This window comes from Anomaloglossus baeobatrachus, chromosome 6, assembly GCF_048569485.1.
Source record: "Anomaloglossus baeobatrachus isolate aAnoBae1 chromosome 6, aAnoBae1.hap1, whole genome shotgun sequence".
NCBI lineage: Eukaryota > Metazoa > Chordata > Amphibia > Anura > Aromobatidae > Anomaloglossus > Anomaloglossus baeobatrachus.
The window spans coordinates 571,352,032-571,376,662 of NC_134358.1; the positions used below are offsets into that span (position 1 = coordinate 571,352,032).

Below are 24,631 nucleotides of genomic sequence, written 5' to 3' on the forward strand. Positions count from 1 at the left end.
CAAACCGGTGAAGAAAACCTTTCCCCTCTCCACCCATGCCTCAACGTTCAGTCAGGCAGGATTTCCCAATAGATCTTTCTTCCTCTTTTCCTAAGGGAACACAGTACCCTTAGTATTTGGAAATGGCAGTGAGTCTTAAAGGGACAGTATCGCTGTCACAAACCACCGGGGGGGTCACTCAGAAATCCCCCGCGCTGGCTACCAGTACGTCACAATCGGGGGGTAACAAGTGGGGGTCACCCCTCCTTTATACCTCCCGACCGACAGACAGAGCACGTGACGCGCTCTCTAGCGCCCCTCTTATAGTCAGGCCAATTATGGAATTGCCCGACAATAAGCAAGGAGGCCGCTATACTACTTATGCCGATTATTGAAGGGTCCCCGGTGAGAGTAGGGTATATATTCCCCCGACCTCCGCGGGCGGAATATATAAAATCTCCCCGAATCTCACTGGCCTCCCCACAATAATCCTTGGCACAAACTCGCTGCCACCAACCGATTTACGGTAACTATTAGCCGAACACACAGACGTGGGATTCAAGATCGAGATAACAGAACAGCCCAAGATTAATTATATAATTTAATCAGCCTAAAGCACACTAGAAACTACAATATATACAATAGGGAATCTACAGAATATACATATGTCAGAGTACAGTTACAGATAAAGCATGGTTTCCAAACAGGTATGCAATTCAATCAGTTACCTTGTGCGTCTGGCCACAGGGGGGCGCTGTGGACCAGGTTTCCAGGAACTCCCACAGATGTTTCCTACACGTGACCCCCAGCGAAAGAACCCTGGAAAATGGCCGAAGTAGGGTTATCAACCTGGGCACATCCAGGTCCCCTCCTACCTTAGTGACCTCAGAGGGAGCACTGCTCCACCCCTGGCTTGAGTTATGGACAATCCACAACATGGAATATGGGCCATAACTTTGCCTGGGAGCGTCGTAGGCGGACGCCAATGCTCTCATTGTGACAGTTATGAATTTAGCTACAGAACGAGGGGACTCATGACCTGTCTGCCAGTTCCCCATTGGCTGATATCACGCCTGGGGCATTTCCCAATGTCCTGCTCCCATAAAAAGGGTGTGCCGGCATCGTCCGCATGCGGAGACACCATTTTTATGGTTGCCATATTTATCGGAAATATGGCTTGCGAGATATGAACCATTTTTTACTGGAGTCGTTCTGTCTGGCTATTTCCATAGCCTTGCTAACTAGCTAGCAGCTCCTACTACAGGGTGACGGCAGGGAGTCATCCTGTGTCCATTGTCCCTAAGCCACCTAATTTCCATATCACAGGACATGGCCATGGAGGTGTAAGTGGAACACTGAGAACAAGAAGGGAGGGGGCACTGCCAGGGAGTGATGAGGGATTATGACTGGAGTCATAATTCATCTTCATATCCCGGGATTTGCCTCACACCTCCCCCCTTTTGAGGGCGCTAGGGGGCAGCACACTCCGGTGTTCCCCCGTGCGCCCGTCCGCGACCTCTCCTTGTCGGGACAGCCCGTCTGCGTTACCGTGGTCACGGCCCCTTTTGTGGCGAATGGTGAAGTTGTATTGCTGGAGCGCAAGGCTCCATCGCAACAATCGCCCATTCGTCCCAGAGACGGTGTGCAACCAGCTGAGGGGATTGTGGTCCGTCTCCACGATGAAGTGGCGCCCGTATAGATAGGGTTGCAGACGCTGCAGGGCCCACACTATGGCCAGGCACTCCTTCTCCATCGTGGAATAGGCAACTTCCCTTGGTAACAGCTTCCTGCTCAGGTACAAGACTGGGTGCTCTTGGCTCGCAGAGTCCACCTGGCTGAGCACCGCACCGAGGCCGAAGTCACTGGCGTCGGTCTGTACTACAAACGGCCGCGTGAAGTCGGCTGCCTGTAGCACGGGCGGGCTGGACAGGGCGTCCTTTAGGGCCCGGAAGGCTGTCTCGCAGTCCATTGTCCAATCGACTGCAGAGGGCAGCTTCTTCTTGGTGAGGTCCGTCAAGGGCTTTGCCAGGCTACTATAGCATGGAACAAACCTCCTATAGTACCCAGCGGTCCCCAAGAAGGACATCACCTGCTTCTTGGTCCTGGGGGTGGGCCAGGATGCGATGGCCTCCACTTTCTCAGGCTCGGGCTTCAGTGTTCTCCCGCCTACCCGGTGACCGAGGTACTGGACCTCGCTCATGGCCAGCTGACACTTGCCCGGCTTGATGGTCAAACCTGCCCGGTGGACCCGCCTGAGCACCTGTGCTAGATGCTCTAGGTGGTCCTCCCAGGTGGGACTGAAGACGGCAATGTCATCCAGGTACGCGGCCGCGTACCCTTCAAGTCCCTTGAGCAGGGTGTTGACCATCCGCTGGAAAGTGGCAGGGGCATTCCTCATCCCGAATGGCATCACCGTGGACTCGTACAGTCCAAATGGGGTAATAAAGGCAGAGCGTTCCCTGGCCTTGCGAGTCAGGGGGATCTGCCAATATCCCCGGCTCAGATCCATGATGGTACTGAGCCCCGGCCAACTGATCGAGCAGGTCATCGATGCGTGGCATTGGGTACGCATCGGCGACCGTGACCGCATTGAGCCCCCTGTAGTCCACGCAGAACCGCGTGGTTCGGTCCTTCTTAGGGACGAGGACTACAGGCGAGGCCCAAGCGCTGTTGGATGCCTGGATCACCCCCAGCTTCAGCATCTCGTCAATCTCCTGGCGCATGTGTTGCTGCACCTCCAGGGAGACCCGATATGCTGAACGCCGGATCGGGGGATGATCCCCAGTGTCCACGTGATGGACAGCCAAGTCAGTCCTTCCAGGCTGGTTGGTAAACAACCCCCGGAAGGGGTGTAGGGTGGCCCACAGCTGGGACCGTTGGTCCTCCAAGAGCTGGTGGCCAACCTCCACATCCTCAATGGATCCGCCTGCCCTAACCTGGGCTAGCATATCCAAGAGGGTTTCCGCTTCTCCCTCCTCGGGCAGGTTGCACACGGGGAGCGCACATGCCTCCCGCTCATGATGTGCCTTCATCATGTTCACATGGAAGGGCTTCCGCCTTCCACGGGCAGGGTCCAGGGTGACCAGGTACGTTACAGGGTTGAGCTGCTGGTACACGAGGTATGGGCCTTCCCAGGCTGCCTGAAGCTTGTCCTGTGGTACGGGGACCAGTACCCACACCTTTTGACCCACTTGGTAGGTCCTCTCACAAGCGTTCTGGTCGTACCAACGCTTCTGATCGGCCTGGGCTTGAGCCATATTGTCGTGTACCAGTTGCGTCAAGGCCTGCATTTTGTCCCGGAAGCGCATGACATACTCGATAACCGACACTCCAGGGGTGGCCAAATCCCCTTCCCAAGCCTCTTTCACCAGAGCCAGGGGGCCCCGCACACGTCGCCCGTACAGGAGCTCAAACGGTGAGAATCCTGTTGAGGCCTGTGGAACCTCCCGGTAAGCAAATAACAGGTGTGGGAGATACCGCTCCCAGTCACGCCCATGGGAGTCGACCAACATCTTAAGCATCTGCTTTAAGGTGCCATTGAACCGCTCGCACAGGCCATTAGTCTGTGGATGGTACGGGCTGGCCACCAGATGTCGCACCTGGACTTGCTTACAGAGGGCCTCCATCAGCTGGGACATGAATTGGGTCCCCCGGTCAGTGAGCATTTCCTGGGGAAAACCCACTCGGGAGAAAATCTCCAGCAATGCGGTGGCCACCTTGTCAGCCCGAATGGACGACAAGGCCACTGCTTCTGGGTACCGGGTGGCATAGTCCACTACCGTCAGTATGAAGCGTTTCCCGGAGCTGCTGGGGATGGCCAGCGGGCCGACCAGATCCACAGCCACCCTCCTGAAAGGCTCATCGATGATTGGCAGAGATACCAGTGGGGCTTTGGGGCGTGGCCCCGCCTTCCCCACTCTCTGACAGGTTTCACACGAACGGCAGTAGGCAGCCACATCGGCCCCCATTTTTGGCCAGTAGAAATGCTGGTTTAACCTGGCCTTGGTCTTAGCGATCCCTAGGTGTCCGGCCATCGGAATCTCATGTGCGATCCGCAACAACTCCGTCCGGAACGGATAGGGTACCACCAACTGTCGGTCCCTGGGCCACGCCTCCGGTGAACCCTGCTGGACCGTGGCCCGGTACAGCCGTCCTTGGTCCCAGACCACTCGCTCCGGGTCCGAGTCCGAGGGAGGCTGTGCCGCCTGCTCCTTTAGAGCTTTCAGGCTGTCGTCAGCTTCTAACGCTGCCTGAAACCCCTGACTAGATGTGGCCAGAATCGACGAGACTGTCACATCTTCGGTCAGTACCCCGGGACCTGTGTCCTGGCCTCCACCTGACTCGGCTGCCACTTGGTCAGAAGGGGAAGAGCTATCGGACCTCCGGGAGGCCCCTTGGCTTCCAGCACTCCCACTGCGGGTGACAGCGGCCACAGCCGCTGCGACCGTGGGTCGTGCCTGCTCCTCCTCCGTTCCTGACCAAGTCGCCGGTTCAGGCAGACCTACCTGGCTTCCTGACACCCCGGTTGTGGGGGAACCATGCACCGAGATCTTACCTGGGAGCACTTCCGCTCCTGGACCGGCCCCAATCTCACCTGCCTGTTCCCCTCCTGCAGCAACAGAACCCCGCTGTGAAATCTCTGGGGACCCCACATTTGCTGTGGTAGCCCCCACCCCACACACTGGTCCTCCCCCTGCAGCACCCTGCTCTCTGCTTATCCCTTCAGAGGGCAACAGATCCCAGCTCACAGGCTGATTACTTGTAGAGGCATTGTCACACCTTTCTCTGACCCCCTCCCCTGTCACAGCTGCAGCTGAGTGTGTGTCTATGGTGTCTATGCAAGCAGAAATATCAGAGTTCACTCCCTCCTCCCTTACATCATTCATAGATAACACATTAACATTGTCCGGAGGCATGTCAGTACTGGCTGAAGGTTCAGCCCTTGGTTGGGGCCCAAACTGGGAGGTTATCTGCCCCAAATCTGTCCCAAGTAGCACGTTTGCAGGGATCCGATCAGTTACCCCCACCTCCCTCACCCCTCGCCCTGCGCCCCAGTCCACATAAATGTCAGCAACAGGCAGCGCCGGGTCAGTGCCTCCAATCCCGGAGACAGCGAGGGTTTTTCCAGGGATCAAGTCTTGGGGGGACACCATCTCAGGCCGCACCAGAGTCACCTCCGAGGCGCTGTCTCGCAGTCCTATGGTCACAGACCGGCCGACGGTGACAGGTTGGAAGCTGTCCAGGGACCTACCACCACCCCCACCCACACAATACACCTTGGGCGGCCCTTGGGACGGGGACGGAGCCGGGGCCTTGGGACGCTGAGGGCACATGGCCTTGAAGTGTCCAGGTAGGTTGCACTGGTGGCACCGTCTTGGTTCCGCCACGGGCCTGGAGAGGGGAGTTGAGGGGGACACCCCCTGCAGTCTAGGGGCAGGTGGGGCAGTCGCAGAATTCATCTTACCCCCTCTCCAGGTGCTGCTGGTGGCCGCTCTCCTGGCCTCAGGGGCCCGGTTGTTGGTGTAGTCATCGGCAAGGGCAGCTGTAGCCGTGGACCCCTTTGGCTTCTGGTCTCGGATGAACTGGCGGAGATCCTCAGGGCAGTTCCACAAGAGTTGCTCCGTGATGAACAAGTCCAGGATCTCTGGTCCGGTGGAAAGCTGCAGGCCTTGGGTCCAGTGGTCGGCAGCTCGGGCAAGTGCCCGCCGGTGGTCAGCCCAGGAGTCCTTTGGTCCCTTCTGTAGGCTCCGGAACTTCTTGCGGTAGGACTCTGGAGTGAGGTTGTACTGTTGGATCAGGGCCCGCTTGATGGTGTCGTAGCCCTGATCTGCCTCAGCAGGCAAGTCCCCAAGGATATCCAGGGCCTTACCCCTTAAACGGGGGGTCAGGTATTTGGCCCACTGGTCCTTGTCCAGATGGTGCTGCAAGCAAGTCCGTTCAAAAGCAGTCAAGAAAGAGTCCAAGTCTCCATCCTTCTCCAGCACGGGAAAGTCCTCAACACGGACCTTTGGAAGTTTGGTGTCTTGAAGGTCACGTGTGGCTGATGAGGGCCGGAGCTGAGCTAGCTGCAGCTGGTAGTCACGGTCTGCCTGTCGCTCTCGCTCTTCACGCGCTGCCTGCCGCTCTCGCTCCGCAGCCTCACGCTCTGCGTGCCGCTCCGCAGCCTCAGCGTCACGCGCTGCCTGCCGCTCTGCCCTGCGCTCTGCCAGGAGTTCCTTGTAGCCCTTCTGGTCTCCAGCCTGGAGAAGGGCCATAGCCATTTGAAGAAGGCTATCCGAGCCTCCCAGGCTCGGTGGAATGGCACGTGGTGATCTGCGGCACGCTGCAGAGCTAGGCGATTCACTGTCCCTTTCAGAGCGGAGGGCTGGCATCTGGCTCGTTGAGGAACCTTGGGTGAGCTCCTCCTCATCTTGTCCAGCAGTGCCAGGTTGCGCAATGTCCTCGGCAGAACGGTTTTCTGGCGTCGAGCTCCTGGAGGACTCGTGGGCAACCTCCTCATTGCTGTCCACAGCACCGTCCTCCCTCTCTTCGGCTCCTGCCTTAGCATTGGCCAGTTGCATAGCTCTGCTCCTGGTGCCATCAGCCATTCTTGCAGACTTTTGGTCACTGACACAGAACTGACACCTGATGCCTCCCCACACCTTACAGTATCTGCACTCTGACACTCTAGTGTTGAGCTAGTCTGAAGACCCCAGCAGCCACAGCTGCTGCAGGCAGTCTTTAGTGTCTGGGAGTATGGGTCTCACACTCACACACACTATTATCTCGATCCCACCGCTATGCCACCAATATGTCACAAACCACCGGGGGGGTCACTCAGAAATCCCCCGCGCTGGCTACCAGTACGTCACAATCGGGGGGTAACAAGTGGGGGTCACCCCTCCTTTATACCTCCCGACCGACAGACAGAGCACGTGACGCGCTCTCTAGCGCCCCTCTTATAGTCAGGCCAATTATGGAATTGCCCGACAATAAGCAAGGAGGCCGCTATACTACTTATGTCGATTATTGAAGGGTCCCCGGTGAGAGTAGGGTATATATTCCCCCGACCTCCGCGGGCGGAATATATAAAATCTCCCCGAATCTCACTGGCCCCCCCACAATAATCCTTGGCACAAACTCGCTGCCACCAACCGATTTACGGTAACTATTAGCCGAACACACAGACGTGGGATTCAAGATCGAGATAACAGAACAGCCCAAGATTAATTATATAATTTAATCAGCCTAAAGCACACTAGAAACTACAATATATACAATAGGGAATCTACAGAATATACATATGTCAGAGTACAGTTACAGATAAAGCATGGTTTCCAAACAGGTATGCAATTCAATCAGTTACCTTGTGCGTCTGGCCACAGGGGGGCGCTGTGGACCAGGTTTCCAGGAACTCCCACAGATGTTTCCTACACGTGACCCCCAGCGAAAGAACCCTGGAAAATGGCCGAAGTAGGGTTATCAACCTGGGCACATCCAGGTCCCCTCCTACCTTAGTGACCTCAGAGGGAGCACTGCTCCACCCCTGGCTTGAGTTATGGACAATCCACAACATGGAATATGGGCCATAACTTTGCCTGGGAGCGTCGTAGGCGGACGCCAATGCTCTCATTGTGACAGTTATGAATTTAGCTACAGAACGAGGGGACTCATGACCTGTCTGCCAGTTCCCCATTGGCTGATATCACGCCTGGGGCATTTCCCAATGTCCTGCTCCCATAAAAAGGGTGTGCCGGCATCGTCCGCATGCGGAGACACCATTTTTATGGTTGCCATATTTATCGGAAATATGGCTTGCGAGATATGAACCATTTTTTACTGGAGTCGTTCTGTCTGGCTATTTCCATAGCCTTGCTAACTAGCTAGCAGCTCCTACTACAGGGTGACGGCAGGGAGTCATCCTGTGTCCATTGTCCCTAAGCCACCTAATTTCCATATCACAGGACATGGCCATGGAGGTGTAAGTGGAACACTGAGAACAAGAAGGGAGGGGGCACTGCCAGGGAGTGATGAGGGATTATGACTGGAGTCATAATTCATCTTCATATCCCGGGATTTGCCTCACAATCGCGTTTTTTTATTTTTGTATTAAAAATAGTGATTCTGAAATCAAGTATTTCTAATACAAAATGAAAATCGTAGCTTATTTACTTTTTCTGTTATTCTAATTTTACTGTATGCACTGGGGGCCATGTTGGATTTGCTGTGTGTGTAACGACAGTTACACACTCCTTTATGGCAGCCCCTGTGCATAGAGAATAGTGGTCGCTATCCGACCCTATTTTTAACATTACAGTGGGCGTATGCTGTGACCTGGACACGCCCCCTGGGCTGTCCAGATCACAGCAGAGGGAGGAGTTCAGTATGCTGTTTGCTCCACTTCACCCCTGTCAACCGCCGGGATGTGTGAGTACAGGCCGCCTCCCCTCCCCTGCCCCCGTTACCAATGACACCGCCTCCCTCCGCTCTCCCCAGCCCCCGCTACTGCTACCGCTAGTGCCGCCCCTCGCCGTTCCCGTCTCCGCTGACACCCCATCCCTTCGCTCTCCTCAGCCCCCGCTAGTGCCGCCCCTACCCCTCGCTGTTACCGTCTCCGCTGACACCCCATCCCTCCGCTCTCCCCAGCCCCCGTTACTGCTACCGCCGCCCCTCCCCCCGCTGTTACCGTCTCCGATGACACTTCCTCCCTCCGCTCTCCCCAGCCACCGCCTCAGATGACACTTCCTCCCTCCGCTCTCCCCAGCCACCGCTCTGCTCGCCGCTGCTGTGTATGTGTGTGCCCGTGCCCCACTGCATGCGAGTACCGCCGATGATGCTGTCTGCACGGCTGTGTATTATCCTCTCCTGTTTGATACTATCTGCTGAGCCGTGTATCTAATCCTCTCTTGGGTGATACACAGCTCAGACAGCATCACCCAGGACAGGATTAGATACACAGCTCATCAGACAGTATCTAATCCTGTCCTGGGTGATGCTGTCTGATGAGCTGTGTATCTAATCCTGTCCTGGGTGATACTGTCTGCTGAGCTGTGTATCTAATCCTGTCCTGGGTGATGCTGTGTGCACGGCCGTGTATCTAATCCTCTCCTGTGTGATGCTGTGTGCATGGCCGTGTATTTAATCCTGTCCTGGGTGATGCGGTCTGCACGGCCGTGTATCTAATCCTGTCCTGGGTGATGCGGTCTGCACGGCCGTGTATCTAATCCTGTCCTGGGTGATGCTGTGTGCACGGCCGTGTATCTAATCCTGTCCTGGGTGATGCGGTCTGCACGGCCGTGTATCTAATCCTGTCCTGGGTGATGCTGTGTGCACGGCCGTGTATCTAATCCTGTCCTGGGTGATGCGGTCTGCACGGCCGTGTATCTAATCCTGTCCTGGGTGATGCTGTGTGCACGGCCGTGTATCTAATCCTGTCCTGGGTGATGCGGTCTGCACGGCCGTGTATCTAATCCTGTCCTGGGTGATGCTGTGTGCACGGCCGTGTATCTAATCCTGTCCTGGGTGATGCTGTCTGATGAGCTGTGTATCTAATCCTGTCCTGGGTGATACTGTCTGCTGAGCTGTGTATCTAATCCTGTCCTGGGTGATGCTGTGTGCACAGCCGTGTATCTAATCCTCTCCTGTGTGATGCTGTGTGCATGGCCGTGTATTTAATCCTGTCCTGGGTGATGCGGTCTGCACGGCCGTGTATCTAATCCTGTCCTGGGTGATGCGGTCTGCACGGCCGTGTATCTAATCCTGTCCTGGGTGATGCTGTGTGCACGGCCGTGTATCTAATCCTGTCCTGGGTGATGCGGTCTGCACGGCCGTGTATCTAATCCTGTCCTGGGTGATGCTGTGTGCACGGCCGTGTATCTAATCCTGTCCTGGGTGATGCGGTCTGCACGGCCGTGTATCTAATCCTGTCCTGGGTGATGCTGTGTGCACGGCCGTGTATCTAATCCTGTCCTGGGTGATGCGGTCTGCACGGCCGTGTATCTAATCCTGTCCTGGGTGATGCTGTGTGCACGGCCGTGTATCTAATCCTGTCCTGGGTGATGCGGTCTGCACGGCCGTGTATCTAATCCTGTCCTGGGTGATGCTGTGTGCACGGCCGTGTATCTAATCCTGTCCTGGGTGATGCGGTCTGCACGGCCGTGTATCTAATCCTGTCCTGGGTGATGCTGTGTGCACGGCCGTGTATCTAATCCTGTCCTGGGTGATGCAGTCTGCACGGCCGTGTATCTAATCCTGTCCTGGGTGATGCGGTCTGCACGGCCGTGTATCTAATCTTGTCCTGGGTGATGCTGTGTGCACGGCCGTGTATCTAATCCTGTCCTGGGTGATGCGGTCTGCACGGCCGTGTATCTAATCCTGTCCTGGGTGATGCTGTGTGCACGGCCGTGTATCTAATCCTGTCCTGGGTGATGCGGTCTGCACGCCCGTGTATCTAATCCTGTCCTGGGTGATGCGGTCTGCACGGCCGTGTATCTAATCCTGTCCTGGGTGATGCGGTGTGCACGGCCGTGTATCTAATCCTGTCCTGGGTGATGCGGTCTGCACGGCCGTGTATCTAATCCTGTCCTGGGTGATGCGGTCTGCACGGCCGTGTATCTAATCCTGACCTGGGTGATGCGGTCTGCACGGCCGTGTATCTAATCCTGTCCTGGGTGATGCGGTCTGCACGGCCGTGTATCTTATCCTAGCCTGTGTGATACTGTCTGCTGAGCCGTGTATCTAATCCTAGCCTGTGTGATACTGTCTGCTGAGCCGTGTGTCTAATCCTCTCCTGTGTGATACTGTCTGCAGAGCCGTGTATCTAATCCTGTCCTGTGTGATACTCCTGCTGTCCTTGGTGACACTTTAGACATTTCTGGTCACCAACAAAATGGCTCTGCATTGTGTCCTTACATGTCATTCTCTGTTATCTGTTGTAAACACTCAGATTGGGAAGGGGGTGGCGTGCCACCACACACAGGAGAGCAAACTCCGCCCACTTTACTGCAAGCTGTAACGTGAGCTTTTTCCTACAGTGGGATTTCTGTAGGATTTCAGAAGCTGCTCCCCCTAGTGTTTAACAGTGGAAAATATTAAACTTTTTAATTTTTTTTTTACATTTTGCTCAATTAAAAAAAGAAAATAATATTTAAACAAAACATTAAAATAATATTACTTTACATTTTTTCAGGTATTTAATTTTTTTTTTCTGACGATACATTCCCTTTAACCCCTTCAGCCCCGGGGCACTTTCCGTTTTTGCGTTTTTGTTTTTTGCTCTCCTTCTTCCGAGAGCCGTAACTTTTTTATTTTTCCGTCAATCTTGCCATATGAGGGCTTGTTTTTTGCGGGACAAGTTGTACTTTTAAATGAAACCATAAGTTTTACCATATGGTGTACTGGAAAGCAGCAAAAAAATTCCAAGTGTGGAAAAATTGCAAAAAAAGTGTGATGGCACAATAGTTTTTCGGATGTTTTATTCACGGTGTTCACTATATGGTAAAACTGATGTGTGGGTATGATGCCTGAGGTCGGTGCGAGTTTGTAGACACCAAACATGTATAGATTTACTTGTATCTAAGGGGTTAAAAAAAATTCACAAGTTTGTCCAATAAAAGTGGCGCACGTTTTGCGCCATTTTCCGAAACACGTAGCATTCTTATTTTTTGGGATCTATGGCTCAGTGACGGCTTATTTTTTGCATCTCGAGCTGATGTTTCTAATGGTAGCATTTTTGCGCAGATGCTACGTTTTGATCGCCTGTTATTGCATTTTGCGTAAAACTTGCGGCGACCAAAAAACGTAATTTTGGCGTTTGGTAAACGGCGTAGTGGCAAAAAAATTCCAATCAGATTAATTGATTTTATATTTTGATAGATCGGGCATTTCTGAACGCGGCGATACCAAATATGTGTATATTTATTTATTTTTTAACCCTTTAATTTTCAATGGGGGGAAAGGGGGTGATTTGAACTTTTAGGTTTTTTGTTGTTTTTTTTTTTAATTTTTTAAAACTTTTTTTTTACTTTTTTTATTTTATTTTACTAGTCCCCCTAGGGGGCTATAGCGATCAGCAATCCGATTGCTGATCGCTATCTGCTGATCACAGCTATACCGCTGTAAACAGCAGAAATAGGCACTTTCTGTTTTCCTCTGCTCCGTGCCATACTTCATTCAGCCATTTCACAAACCCAAAAATGTAGTCTAGTTGATGTAACCAAACAATTTATAAATATTTTTGTTTCCTACTAACTCATATATGAATATATTCAGTGATTTTCCTTAATACAAAATGCTAGCTATGGACTCTCATCTCAGGAAACGTTTTGGAAGAGCCTATCCCATAAGGCTGATGTCTCCTAGGCCTAGTCTGCTGAGCACTGGCAGTGACACGAGTTAACGTCACATCTCAGAAACCAATGGACCTGAAACAACCGAAGCAGAAAGCGGCCGCTATTCTACCAATTATCCCAGAAGGTTTCTCTAAGTCAGCGCTACAAACTGTTCACATGAAGCCTCATCATGTTTTGTTTTTTTATCAAGAGCAGACTACCAAGGTTCACGAGGTGGCCCTAAAAGGACTAGAACTGACCAAGTATCCTCCTTTTTGTTTAATTTCCGGAAAGAAGAACCATAGACAATCTGTGCAAATGATTTTTTTTTGGTTATGTGCTAATTTTAAGATAAGATCTAGATTCAATTTTCCTTAGTCAGGATAATGTGCCCTAATGAAAGTAATAACGCCAATTCTAATAACCCCTATAAATTATAGTTATTTTTTTAATAAATAAAATAAGTATTTAAGGGGGGAGCTAGAGCCTATAGCGTTGTATTAAACAACAATCTAAAGGAAAGCTCATATATATAAAATTATATATACAGTTAGGTCCAGAAATATTTGGACAGTGACACCATTTTGGCGAGTTGGGCTCTGCATGCCACCACATTGGATTTGAAATGAAACCTCTACAACAGAATTCAAGTGCAGATTGTAACGTTTAATTTGAAGGTTTGAACAAAAATATCTGATAGAAATTGTAGGAATTGTCACATTTCTTTACAAACACTCCACATTTTAGGAGGTCAAAAGTAATTGGACAAATAAACCAAACCCAAGCAAAATATTTTTATTTTCAATATTTTGTTGCGAATCCTTTGGAGGCAATCACTGCCTTAAGTCTGGAACCCATGGACATCACCAAACGCTGGGTTTCCTCCTTCTTAATGCTTTGCCAGGCCTTTACAGCCGCAGCCTTCAGGTCTTGCTTGTTTGTGGGTCTTTCCGTCTTAAGTCTGGATTTGAGCAAGTGAAATGCATGCTCAATTGGGTTAAGATCTGGTGATTGACTTGGTCATTGCAGAATGTTCCACTTTTTTGCACTCATGAACTCCTGGGTAGCTTTGGCTGTATGCTTGGGGTCATTGTCCATCTGTACTATGAAGCGCCGTCCGATCAACTTTGCGGCATTTGGCTGAATCTGGGCTGAAAGTATATCCCGGTACACCTCAGAATTCATCCGGCTACTCTTGTCTGCTGTTATGTCATCAATAAACACAAGTGACCCAGTGCCATTGAAAGCCATGCATGCCCATGCCATCACGTTGCCTCCACCATGTTTTACAGAGGATGTGGTGTGCCTTGGATCATGTGCCGTTCCCTTTCTTCTCCAAACTTTTTTCTTCCCATCATTCTGGTACAGGTTGATCTTTGTCTCATCTGTCCATAGAATACTTTTCCAGAACTGAGCTGGCTTCATGAGGTGTTTTTCAGCAAATTTAACTCTGGCCTGTGTATTTTTGGAATTGATGAATGGTTTGCATCTAGATGTGAACCCTTTGTATTTACTTTCATGGAGTCTTCTCTTTACTGGTGACTTAGAGACAGATACACCTACTTCACTGAGAGTGTTCTGGACTTCAGTTGATGTTGTGAACGGGTTCTTCTTCACCAAAGAAAGTATGCGGCGATCATCCACCACTGTTGTCATCCGTGGACGCCCAGGCCTTTTTGAGTTCCCAAGCTCACCAGTCAATTCCTTTTTTCTCAGAATGTACCCGACTGTTGATTTTGCTACTCCAAGCATGTCTGCTATCTCTCTGATGGATTTTTTCTTTTTTTTCAGCCTCAGGATGTTCTGCTTCACCTCAATTGAGAGTTCCTTAGACCGCATGTTGTCTGGTCACAGCAACAGCTTCCAAATGCAAAACCACACACCTGTAATCAACCCCAGACCTTTTAACTACTTCATTGATTACAGGTTAACGAGGGAGACGCCTTCAGAGTTAATTGCAGCCCTTAGAGTCCCTTGTCCAATTACTTTTGGTCCCTTGAAAAAGAGGAGGCTATGCATTACAGAGCTATGATTCCTAAACCCTTTCTCCGATTTGGATGTGAAAACTCTCATATTGCAGCTGGGAGTGTGCACTTTCACCCATATTATATATATAATTGTATTTCTGAACATGTTTTTGTAAACAGCTAAAATAACAAAACTTGTGTCACTGTCCAAATATTTCTGGACCTAACTGTACATACCGTGTTTCCCCGATAGTAAGACACCCCCGATAGTAAGACGTAGTGGGGGTTTTGGGGGGGGGTCGGCTAATGTAAGACGTACCCCGAAAGTAAGACGTAGTAAAAAATTTATTTATTTTTTTTTTTTCCTCTTTACAGTACAGTTACAGCGGTCGAGCGCTCAGCTGAGCGCCCTGACAAAAGCGCTCAGCTGAGCGCCCTGACTTGCCGCCGGCAAAGCGCTCAGCTGAGCGCCCTAACATGCCGGCGGCCGAGCGCTCAGCTGAGCACCCTGACATGCCGCCGGCATGTGACAGCTCTCAGCTGAGAGCCCTGACATGCCGGCGGTCTGGCGCTCAGCTGAGCGCCCTGACATGCCGCCGGCAAAGCGCTCAGCTGAGAGCTGACACATGCCGGCGGTCTGGCGCTCAGCTGAACGCCCTGACATGCCGGCGGCTTAGCGCTCAGCTGAGAGCTGACACATGCCGGCGGTCTGGCGCTCAGCTGAACGCCCTGACATGCCGGCGGCTTAGCGCTCAGCTGAGAGCTGACACATGCCGGCGGTCGGGCGCTCAGCTGAGCGCTCGGCTACCGAGAAATGTTGAAATGTTGCAGTAATGTTGTCCGTGGTCCATCAGGACCATGGAAAACATACAAAATCACACAGCCTCAGTGCCCTCATGTGCAGCCGCTGGTGGTTAAGTTTCCTTAACTTGCAGTACACTTAGGGCGCAATCGCGGCAAGTCCCCATACGGTACATTGCATGGAGACTTGCTGCGATTGCTGTGGGATTTTTTCCAATATAAGACATACCCCGAAAGTAAGACATAGTGGCACTTTTGGGGGTAAAAAGAAAGTAAGACACTGTCTTACTTTCGGGGAAACACGGTATATATATAATATATATATATATATATATAGAATTAAAGTGCCAAGGGGGGTAGGTCACAGATAAGTTCCAAATAAAATATATCTAAATGGGAAAAGAAAAATTTAAATTTAAGGTTGACAACATTCACAGATACAGTGCTGGCCAAAAGTATTGGCACCCCTGCAATTCTGTCAGAGAACACTCAGTTTCTTCCTGAAAATGATTGCAATCACAATGCTTTGGTATTATCTGCATTTATTTTGCTTGCAAAGAAAAAACACAAAAGAGAATGAAGCAAAAATCAAATCATTGATCATTTCACACAAAACTCCAAAAATGGGCCAGACAAAAGTATTGGCACCCTTAGCCTAATACTTGGTTGCACAACCTTTAGCCAAAATAACAGCGAACAACCGCTTCCGGTAACCATCAATGAGTTTCTTACAATGCTCTGCTGGAATTTTAGACCATTCTTCTTTGGCAAACTGCTCCAGGTCCCTGAGATTTGAAGGGGCCTTCTCCAAACTGCCATTGTGAGATCTCTCCACAGGTGTTCTATGGGGTTCAGGTCTGGACTCATTGCTGGCCACTTTAGTAGTCTCCAGTGCTTTCTTTCAAACCATTTTCTAGTGCTTTTTGAAGTGTGTTTTGGGTCATTGTTCTGCTGGAACACCCATGACCTCTGAGGGAGACCCAGCTTTCTCACACTGGGCCCTACATTATGCTGCAAAATTTGTTGGTAGTCTTCAGACTTCATAATGCCATGCACACAGTGAAGCAGTCCAGTGCCAGAGGCAGCAAAGCAACCCCAAAACATCAGGGAACCTCCGCCATGTTTAACTGTAGGGACCGTGTTCTTTTCTTTGAATGCCTCTTTTTTTTTCCTGTAAACTCTATGTTGATGGCTTTTCTCAAAAAGCTCTACTACAGTCTCATCTGACCAGAGAACATTTTTCCAAAATGATTTAGGCTTTCTCAGGTAAGTTTTGGCAAACTCCAGCCTGGCTTTTTTATGTCTCGGGGTAAGAAGTGGGGTCTTCCTGGGTATCCTACCATACAGTCCCTTTTCATTCAGACGCCGACGGATAGCACGGGTTGACACTGTTGTACCCTCGGACTGCAGGGCAGCTTGAACTTGTTTGGATATTTTTTTTTTAATCAGATAAATTTTTATTTTTCACCAAGAATACAAAATGTGTTATATTTTCAGCAATAACGAGCAGAACTATAAACTTTCCCTCCCCAACATCCCCTCCCCTTCCCCCCTCAGCGTACATATTACCCATATCAATATCAAAGATTTAACATTTTAACCCTTCAATAGCATATTTTGGAAAGTATAGAACTATCTCTGCCCCTAGTCCAACATCTCCCAACTCTAATATTTATCCATATTGCAACCACAGATTCCACAATCTATCAAAAAGTGCAAGTTGTTTCCTTTTCCCATATATGCTTCTCTCCATTCGAACAATATGATTAACATATGTGACAAATTCCCCTCTAGTCGGTGGGTCCCCCTGCATCCAGTGTTTGGCAATTACTTTCCTTGCCGCATACAGCAGTCTGGCTATCACTATTTTAAAATTGTTGTCTACTCTAATTTCTTCCACGTAACCTAAAAGACATACCAGGGGTTGTCTGGGACGTTTACATCTATAAGCTCCTTCTATTCTATTAAGAACAGTTATCCAAAAGGGTGCCAACCTGGGGCACATCCACATCATGTGGAAAATGCCGGCACCTTCTCCATTACATCTAGGACAGTCGGAGTTACTCCTCAATCCCATTTTACACATAATTAGCGGGGATCTATATGCCCTATGCACCACGTAGAGGTGGGGTAATCTTGCTGGTTCACTCATTGATAATTTCGGTATGTATTCCAAAACACTATCCCATACCTCAACAGTGATCCCGTCTATCTCTGCCTCCCATTTAGTCCTAGTGTTTACAGGGTGATCAAGCAAATATGTATGCAGTAGGTCCCTATATATAGTAGATATGATTCCTCTTGTGGGTCCACTACTACACACATTTCAGTACTAGGTCTGCCTGTACCAGCAATGATTGCTTAACCTCCTGAGCCACCACTGCATGCGCCAACCGTTTGTACTGGTACAACCCAAGTGGGGATATCCCAAACTCATCCTGTATTTGTGTAAACGATTTCAGACGTCCCTGGCTAAGAATTTGCCCCATATACCATATACCTTTACGTGCCCATTCCTTAATTTTGCCTATCTTGTATATCTCAGAGCAGTTTTCATTGTCCCACAACGGAGAGAATTCAGTTATTGCTGTAATCCCTCCTATTTGCTTGATCTTCCTCCAGATTCTATTCATCAGGCTAAGTGTGGGGCTCGTTTTTCCTATCCTCCCAAATGATCCGTCCTCCAGTCCGAACACTAATGGTTTCCGATGCAGAACATGCCTTAACAGTCTGGATGCGAACTTGTTTGGATATTAGTCGCGGGTTCTTTATCCACCATCCGCACAATCTTGCGTTGAAATCTCTTGTCAATTTTTCTTTTCCTTCCACATCTAGGGAGGTTACCACAGTGCCATGGGCTTTACACTTCTTGATGACACTGTGCACCGTAGCATAGACACAGGAACTTTCAGGTCTTTGGAGATGGACTTGTAGCCTTGAGATTGCTCATGCTTCCTCACAATTTGGATTCTCAAGTCCTCAGACAGTTCTTTGGTCTTCTTTATTTTCTCCATGCTCAATGTGGTGCACACAAGGGACAGAGGTTGAGGCAACTTTAATCCATGTCAACTGGCTGCAAGTGTGATTTAGTTATTGCCAACACCTGTTAGGTGCCACAGGTAAGTTACAGGTGCTGTTAATTACACAAATTAGAGACGCATCAGAGAATTTTAAAACAGTGCCAATACTTTTGTCCACCCCCTTTTTATGTTTAGTGTGGAATCATATCCAATTTGGCTGACTTTTTTTTTTATTTTTTTTCATTGAAGTCAAATTAAATGAAGATAATACCAAAGAATTTGTGATTGCAATCATTTTCAAGAAAAAACTGAGTATTATCTGACAGAATTGCAGGGGTGCCAATACTTTTGGCCAGCACTGTATCTTATTAAGGGGGAGCCTGTGAAGGTAGCCTGGGCTATAAATTGTTTGATCAAACGTAAAAAGAATATGTGTATGTAAATAATCAAAATATAGATGTAGTTGCATAATTAGCTGTGTGTCTATATGGCAATCGCACAGACGCCATAAAATGATTCTAAGCTGTATATTCAAGAAAGTTAGCCAAAGTACAAATGATCGAACTATGAACAAGGGAGATATTCATTAAGTTAAGCCTTATCAGTAAAATTCACAGTAGAAGGAATGTAATATTTGTAGGATGAGGCAGGTGATCCCATACTCCGATGCATCACTCCTACAGAATATCATCGTCGCTTACCGTCTTCAAAGTGTACCATCTGGGATGATGTATGATCTCATGCATTCTCCCAATGCTGCCTAAATGCACTCTCCCCTATTCTTTTTCAGTATGTGTGAGCAAATGGAGAAGTTTTATAAATATGTTTCAAGGCTGAATTGATGTGTTAATGCTTGATCAATTGAATACACGAGTTCAGACGCAAGCCTGAGCTCAGAGAACATGTGTGTTCATTGATTATTGAGCCTCATAATATCTGTACAGATACCTAATTTGGACCTGTCCTTTGGATTGCCCTGAACTAAGACTCCATTAGCAGTCTTACCCAAATTTCTCCCTTGTCACCTGTAACATAAACAGACAAGTCCTCCTCGTCCCCACATATAGTATATAGTGTCAACTCCTCCACTTTATTATTAGTATACACACACACACACACACACACAACTCCTCCTCCTGTTTATCACATATAGTATATACACAGACAACTCCTCTTCCTCCTCCTCCCCCCACATACAGTATATACACAGACAAGTCCTCCTCCTGTAATGGTGGTATACATTTTGGATATGTAACATTGCCATTCATTTTGTCTTCAGCTTTTATTATTAAAGACTTAATGTGTCTATGTGTAAATTCTTAACGTAGATCCATTTTCTACCTGCACCGACCTTCCAGCTGATGCTGTGTCTAAGCTTCCTGCTGAGAAGGAAAGTAATGTCCATTTCTCATAGATAAGAGTACACCCCCGCATGGCAGTATGCCCACACTATGCTGATCACAGGCCTCAGATGTCACCTATAAACTGGTGGGAGTGTGGATGACAAGTGTGGATCCTTAAGTGTGCAGAAAATGAATTAGGCCTGAATTGGGCCGGAAGGTAACTGGATACATAGCCACTGTTAACAATGTTTGTGTTTATCTTTACTTTCACCCCAATAATACACTTCTTACTTACCCCTCTGATCTCTACACCCATTAATGAGCTAATCATCTCTCCCACTCCATCCTCCCCACCCATCTCACCCTCTCCTCAGATTTGTTCCTCCATTTTACACCCTGTGTCTCCAGACAGACACGACCATCTTATGGCCTCTCCTGCTCCCACCTACTAACACTCTCTCTGCTTCTCCTCACTGCTGGAGATATCTTTCCTAATCCTGGCCCTCCTCCCCACATCCCTATTGTCACATCTAACTGCCATCCACAATCAAAGACAAATTTTAGCAATCCTTTTACCCATTTACCCGGCCCCCGCTCCCCCAGTCCCACTAACAGGAGCCCTATGGAACGCTCGCTCCGTCTGCAATAAACTATCCTACATTCATGATCTTTTCATCACTAATAAACTTTCCTTCCTCGTCATCACAGAAACCTGGCTCACCCCCTCTGACGCTGCCTCTCCCGGCTCACCCCCTCTGACGCTGCCTCTCCCGGCTCACCCCCTCTGACGCTGCCTCTCCCGGCTCACCCCCTCTGACGCTGCCTCTCCCGGCTCACCCCCTCTGACGCTGCCTCTCCCGGCTCACCCCCTCTGACGCTGCCTCTCCCGGCTCACCCCCTCTGACGCTGCCTCTCCCGGCTCACCCCCTCTGACGCTGCCTCTCCCGGCTCACCCCCTCTGACACTGCCTCTCCTGGCTCACCCCCTCTGACACTGCCTCTCCTGGCTCACCCCCTCTGACACTGCCCCTCCTGGCTCACCCCCTCTGACACTGCCTCTCCTGCTGCACTTTCTTATGGCGGTCTCCAACTCTCTCACACCTCCCGCCCCAGTAACAAGCATGGTGGAGTTGTTTTGCTCCTGTCCAACCAATGCTCCTTTGCACCAATTCCACTGCCACCTGCTGTTACTCTCCCTACTTTTGAGGTGCACTCTGTCCGCATCTACTCCCTCTCCAACTGGCTGTCATTTATCGCCCTCCAGGACCAGCTACTGCCTTTTTTGACCATTTCACCACCTGGCTACTACATTGCCTTCAACCGACATCCCCACCATCATCATGGGTGACTTCAACATCCCCATTGACACTTCCCAGTCATCTGTCTCTAAACTTCTAACCCGCACTTCCTCCTTTGGCCTCACCCAATGGTCCTCTGTAGCTATTCACAAAGATGGCCACACGCTGGACCTTATCTTCACTCGCCTCTGATCCCCATCTAACAACTCTAACGCGCCTCTCGCCATCTGACCACAACCTACTCACATTCTCTTCCCTCTCTTCTCCAAGCACGCACCCCCCCTCCACAAACTTTCACCCCCTCGCAGAAATATCAAACACCTTGATCTACACTCACTTTCTCAGTCCCTTCTCCCTCTTGCAGACATTGCTTCTTTACATGATGCAGATGCTGCTGCCACTTTATACAACACCAGCATCTCTGCAGCTCTCAAATCAGCTGCCCTCCTCACACACACCAAAACCCGCACAATCAACAGGCAACCCTGGCACACGAGCCAGACTAAAGAATTGAGATGGGCTTCCAGAATTGCTGAGCTCAGATGGAGAGGTCTCGTTCCAATGAGAACTTTGTCACATACAAACAGACCTTCACCACTTTCAAGTCCGCACTCACTGCTGCAAATCAAACCTACTTCTCATCCCTCATATATTCTCTATCTCACAATCCCAAACAGCTATTCAACACTTTCAACTCTCTCCTCCGTCCTCCAGCACCACCTCCCTCTCCTCTCCTCCGTCCTCCGGCACCACCTCCCTCTCCTCTCATCTCAGCTGAAGACTTTGCCTTTCTTCAAGCAGAACATTGACAATATCAGAGCAAGCTTTGGCCCACAATCTCCACAGCCCCTCCTCACAACTACTCAGCCTTCTTCCTCCAAATCCAGCTTCTCCACCATGACAGATCATCTTTCCACTTTACTTTCAAGATCACATCTCACAACCTGCCTGCTTGATCCACTCCCATCCCACCTCATCCCCAATCTCAGCACATTCTTCATCCCAGCCCTAACCCATCTCTTCAACCTATCACTAACAAGTGGTGTATTCCCTTCATGCTTTAAAACATGCCTCCATTACACCCATCCTCAAAAAGCCCTCCCTTGACCCTTCCTCTGTGTCAAACTATCACCCCATATCACTTCTCCCCTACGCCTCGAAACTACTGGAACAGCATGTCCATCTTGAACTGTCCTCATACCTCTCTTCCTGCTCCCTCTTTGACTATCTACAATCTGGGTTCCGACCGCATCATTCCACTGAAACTGCCAACTAAAGTCACTAATGACCTACTAACCGCCAAAGCCAAGCGACACTACTCTGTCCTCCTCCTCCTGGACCTGTCCTCTGCCTTTGACACAGTAGACCACTTCCTTCTACTACAAATTCTCATCTCTGGGCATCACAGACTTGGCCCTATCCTGGATCTCCTCATACTTAACCGACCAAACTTTCAGCGTCTCCCATTCTCGCACCACTTCCTCATCTCGCCCCCTGTCGGGGTCCCCCTAGGTTCAATTCTAGGACCCCTGCTGTTCTCAATCTACACGTTCGGCCTGGGACAGCTCATAGAGCCCCAAGACTTTCAGCATCATCTCTATGCTGATCATACGCAGATCTACCTCTCTGGACCTGACATCACCACCCTACTAACCAGAATCCCACAATGTCTGTCTGCTATTTCATCCTTTTTCTCTGCTCGATTCCTAAAACTGAACATGGACAAAACAAAATTCATTATCTTTCCTCCTCGTCACTCAACCACCCCACCTGACCTATCCATCAATGTCAATGGCTGCTCACTTTCCCCAGTACCACGTGCTCGCTGCCTGGGAGCAACTCTAGACTCCGATTTCTCTTTCAAGCCACAAATCCAAGCCCTCTCCACCTCCTGCCACCTCCAACACAAAAACATTTCCTGGATCCGTACATTCCTTTCCCAAGAAGCTGCAAAAACCCTACTGCATGCCCTTATCTCCCACCTGGATTATTGCAACCTCCTGCTCTGTAGCCTCCCTTCTAACAATCTCGCACCCCTACAATCTATTCTAAACTTTGCTGCCCGGCTAATCCACCTGTTCCCCCCGCTACTCCCATATCTCTCCTCTCTGCCAATCCCTTCACTGGCTTCCCATTGCCCAACGACTCCAGTTCAATACCCTAACCATGAGCTACAAAGCCATCCACAACCTAGCTCCTCCCTACATCTGTGACCTAGTCTCCCGATACTTACCTGCACGTAACCTCACAAGATCTCCTTCTCTACTCCCCTCTCATCTCCTCTTCCCAGCATCGCATCCAAGATTTCTCGCGTGCTTCCCCTATACTCTGTAATGCTCTGCCACAACACATCAGACTCTCGCCTACCTTAACAAGCTTCAAAAGAAACCTGAAAACCCACCTCTTCCGACAAGCCTACAACCTGCCATAACACTCAGTCTGATACAGCACCGCACGACCAGCTCTACCCTCACCTACTGTATCCTCACCTATCCCTTGTAGACTGAGCCCTCGCGGGCAGGGACCTCTCTCCTCCTGTACCTGTCTGTATTGTTTATGATTATTGTACCTGTCCCTATTTTGTATACCCCTTTCACATGTAAAGCGCCATGGGATAAATGGTGCTATAATAATTAATAATAATAATAATAATAATAATAAACACGAGATTGAAATTAATATCCAATTATGTAGAAGACTGAAATTCAACCAATCAATAGTAAAATAAGAACCAGACGCTCACGTTCTGTAGATCTCTTTACTGCTCCCATAGAGATAACTATAAATATACAGAACGTCCTCATAATAAATGGGGGATCTTCTCACTTCTACCTCTGCCGGTATGTGTGACCCTATTCCCTCTGTCGCCGGGAACACAAATCCACCGAGAATCTGTGACAAGACGAGAAAATCACCAATTACAGACGTCTCCATTCAATCTCACTGAGAGAAGAGGAAAATGTCACCTCTAGCTGAGCAAAGCTGGAGAGACCCCAAAAGACAGAGAAAGGTGGTCCTACAGAGTGCTGACTGCAGGGGGTGTACACAAACGCAAGCCAGAGAAAGGTGTTCCTACAAAGTACTGACTCTGGGGGCAGAATAGAAACGCAAGCCAGAGAAAGGTGGTCCTACAAAGTACTGACTCCGGGGGCTGAATAGAAACGCACCTCACAATGTTTAGAATTACCGTATATTTTTAACATATTTAAAATCCATTTACGTTTGTGGGTGTAACGTGAAAAAAAGTGTAAAAGTTTCAAGGCACTGTAATTATGTGTATACTAGAAATAGGGCCGATGGTATCACACTGGGAGTGCGGTGAAATTAACATCTGTCTTTGCTTAGTGGTGCTGACAGGAGTAGTGGTGAGTGGGGCTGGGGGCATACAGTTCTGGTGGGGGGGGGAGGCTGGAGGCATACAGTTCTGGTGGGGGGGGGGCATACAGATCTGGTGGGGGGGCATACAGATCTGGTGGGGGGGGGTCATACAGATCTGGTGAGGGGGGGGGCATACAGATCTGGTGAGGGGGGGCTGGGGCATACAGATCTGGTGGGGGGCATACAGATCTGGTGGGGGGCTGATGTCCCCTGCAGTAATGAGCGCATTGTTTAATAATGTGCTCCTGCTGGTTCCCTTCTGTCCCCTATTATGCCGTGTCTCACCTGTCCTCCGTGCCTCCAGCTGCAGCACAGACCCCTCTGTGATAGCGTCTGGTGTACGGAGCGGCCGCTGCAGGATGTTATGGCTTTAGTGCAGTTGAATGCTTTACGGCGCCACAAAGCATTCAACTACAGTAAAGCGCTGACAGCAGAAGCAGCGGCCCTGGACAGGCGAGTATACAGCAGTGTGCGTGTGTGTTCAGTGTATACATGCATGTGCGCTGTGTGTGTGTGTATGTGCTCGGTGTATCCGCGT

The 24,631-nt window shown here is 49.8% G+C and overlaps 2 protein-coding genes across 8 annotated transcripts in view; both read right to left on the bottom strand.

Annotated features, from left to right (window-relative positions):
- LOC142243709 (uncharacterized) overlaps nt 1-24,631 on the bottom strand; it is a 329,550-nt gene that overhangs the window by 300,659 nt on the left and 4,260 nt on the right. The gene's annotated exons all lie outside the window — the stretch shown is intronic.
- LOC142243697 (uncharacterized) overlaps nt 1-24,631 on the bottom strand; it is a 104,138-nt gene that overhangs the window by 54,854 nt on the left and 24,653 nt on the right. For 2 of the 7 annotated variants that reach the window (XM_075315864.1, XM_075315859.1), the window contains exon 2: nt 23,548-23,607. The exons of 4 other annotated variants lie outside the window; for them this stretch is intronic. The gene's annotated coding sequence lies outside the window, so the exon portion shown is untranslated. Of the gene's footprint in view, nt 1-23,458; nt 23,608-24,631 lie in introns of those variants that run through there. One more of the 7 variants, XM_075315860.1, reaches the window with a different exon arrangement.